The following is a 3,283-nucleotide window of genomic DNA, read 5'->3' on the forward strand; positions in this document are numbered from 1 at the left end:
TTTCTTTTCCTTGGCTTTCCTTTCTTAGCTCTCATTTCCTCTCCTTTCATTCCCTTAGTGATCATTTCCTGTCCTTTCCTTAATGATCATTTCCTTTCCTCAGCTTTCCATTCCTTACCTTCTTTTTCCTCTCCTTTCCTTGCCTCATGTTTCCTTCCCTTACGACCAAATTCCACCAGATCTGATCGGTTTCTATTCTAGTCAATGTGTTAACTTCCACTGGATCCACTCCGTTGCGTTCCGGCTCCGTCTCTGATCCGGCAGGTCTGAGTCCTCCGGATCAGATCCACAAGACTTCTATTTGTCCCGGATGCCGGATCACGACGCATCAATCTCAACAGAGCAGATGGAGCGGGACAGGAAGTCAGGTTTCACCAAAACCAAATGAAAACATCCGGTTAATTTTCAGAATAAAACACTCTGTGTTATCACCAGATCGTATTTCACTTAACTACAACAACAAACCAAAGTCATGATGAGCGGAGCCAGGCCTGGAGTCAACAGGTCAGAGGTTTTCAGAGGACCAGAAAGACAACATGGATGAGGAGAGGAGGAGGAGGAGAATCCTTGATTCAGGGATTACAGAAGGGGAAACCTCGGTCACATGACTCCAGCTGTCCGGAGGTCCTGGATGTTGACGGACGAAAGAGCAGGGAGCCGGACCGCAGTGGATCTGGTGGAAGTCCTGTGTAAGATCACTCAGACTCAGATGTGTTGCTTTGTATTCACATTAAACCTGATCAACAGGTGACTGTGCTCGTCTCAACGTTTCAACCCAGAAGCATCAATGTGTGATTTGTCCTGCAGCGCACTTTCAGGAGCATTTAACACCTTTGTGTGCTTGATGAAGAGGACGGTGTCTTTCTGTGTTATTTGCAGATTTTGCAGCACAAAATCAGACTCAGTTTGCAAAGTTTGCAGCTTAATGTTGATTCTGCATTGATTTATGTGAAGCGTAGAGATCCAGACGACTAAATGGTTTTGCCGATGTATCAGAGGGAGGTAACCAGCTGGCCAGTGAAAGTCAGGTGATAGTAACGGGAAGGTTTGTGTGTGAGGATGAATCTGACGTGACCGAGGAGCTAATGATGCTGGAGTAAAGAATGGCCGACAGTTAAAGAAACAGCAGGGAGGACGAAGAGCGAGCCGAGGGCGCCGCGGGAGGTCTGACAGAGAGGGAAGGTCTGGATCCTCTGAAGCTTCACCTGTCGCTCCACACCTGCAGCGGTCTCTGCTCCCTGAGAGGTCAATCTGAGACACAACACTGAATCCAGCTGAGTCAGAGTCACACACACACACACACACACACACACACACACACACACACACACACACACACACACACACACACACACAAACACAAACACAGGCATGCTGTCTGATAGCCTCCAGCTGCTGCTGTTAACACACATGTGGAGAGCAGATCGAACAACATAGCCGACATGTTTTCAGGTGGGTAATTATCAGGAGGGTGTGTGTGCCTCATGTCAGCTCTGTAATGTGTTTCTACTGGGAGTGAGATTATATATTGACCTAAACAAACACACACACACACACACACACACACACACACACACACACACACACACACACACACACACACACACACACACACACACACACACACAGACACGTGCAGGAGACCACAAAGAAAACTCCAGCTTTATATATTTGATGAACACTGTACGGCGTCTGTCTTTCGTCCATGTCGGCCTTGAAGGAAGCGAGCTGCAGGTTCCAGGAAGAGAGAGAGACGCTGGAAAGAAGAGCGATCAGTTCCTGGAAAGATAACCTTCAACTTGACTCACGGCAGTCACTCACTCACAGAGATGCTGCTGCTGGTTGCGTTGTGACTCAAGTGACGGCACAAAAGGTGGAGAGGTTGTCTGGATCTGGTGGATCGTGAGGACTTGAGGTGTAGTGGTGGGGAGTGACGTGTGGAGCAGAGGACGGGAGAGTTAAATCAGCTGCATGAAAAACAGAACAACAAAAACAACAACAGTGAGGCTGATCGGAGGAGAAGCCTTCTCGCCCTCTTCTCTGAACAGATGGGAATGAATCTGCTCCACAGAGCGCCCCCTGCAGGATTGGAGCTTGGACTCTTCCCTGTATCACTTCAGGACAAAAACTCGACCTCTGCATGACCTTGTAATTATATATCCCTACATTAAACACACGTTAGTATGACTTTGACTTCACTGCTCACTGGGAACCCTTCCCCACATGAGTGGAGACAGGGTTCCAACAAACGTTCTCCTCAGACTCTTTCCAAACAGACCCAACATCAAGACCAGATCAGATCCAGTCCCCTCTTCCAGACAGGACTCAGTCTGATATCACCTTAATCCACCATGAGCAGAGCACTTTGCAGCATTTAGTAAGTTACAGTGGCAAGGACAAACTTCCTTTAACAGGCAGAAACCTCCAGCAGGACCAGACTCATGTTAGACACACATCTGAATCTGAGACCGTGTTGGAGAGAGGGATAGAGGGAGATGAAGAGAGAGAGAGATGATAGTGGGGAGACGGATAGTAGTAGTTGTAGCAGCTGGAGTCTGGACCACGTCCACAGCAGCAGAGATCCAGAGGAACCTACGAGACAAGGGAGCTCAGGGACTCCAGAAAGGTCTAAGAAAAGAGAGAAGAGAGGGAGACCAGAAGAAAGAAAAAGAGGAGAAGAAATGGGGAAGGAAAGGACAGAAGGAAAGGACAGGATGAGAAAAGGAGACATAAAGGATGAAGAAACATGGAAAGAAAGAAAGAAAGAAAGAAAGAATGAAGGATTCAAGGAATGACAGAGAAAAAGAAAAAAGCAAGAAAGAAAGACATGAGGAATAAAAAAAGAAGGAAGGAAGGAAGGAAGGTATGAGCAAAGAAAGAAAGGAAAGAAAGAAAGAAAGAACGAGAGAAAGGAAGGAAGGAAGGAATGAAAGAAAGGAAAAAAGAAAGAAAGAAGGAAGGAAAGAAAGTAAAGAAAGAAGGAAAGAAAGAAAGAAAGAAAGAAGTAAATAAGTAAAGAAAGAAAGAAGGAAAGAAGTAAAGAAAAAAGTAAAGAAAGAAAGAAAGAAAGAAAGAAGGAAAGAAGTAAAGAAAGAAAGAAGGAAGGAAGGAAAGAAAGAAAGAAAGAAAAAAGAAAGAAAGAAAGAAGGAAGGAATGAAAGAAAGAAAGAAAGAAATAAGAAAGAAAGAAAGAAAGAAAGAAAGAAAGAACAAAGAAAGCAAGGAAGGAGAAGGAAGGAAGGAGAAGGAAGGAAGGAAGGAAGGAAGGAAGGAAGGAATGAAG

Source organism: Notolabrus celidotus, chromosome 19 (assembly GCF_009762535.1).
Source record: "Notolabrus celidotus isolate fNotCel1 chromosome 19, fNotCel1.pri, whole genome shotgun sequence".
NCBI lineage: Eukaryota > Metazoa > Chordata > Actinopteri > Labriformes > Labridae > Notolabrus > Notolabrus celidotus.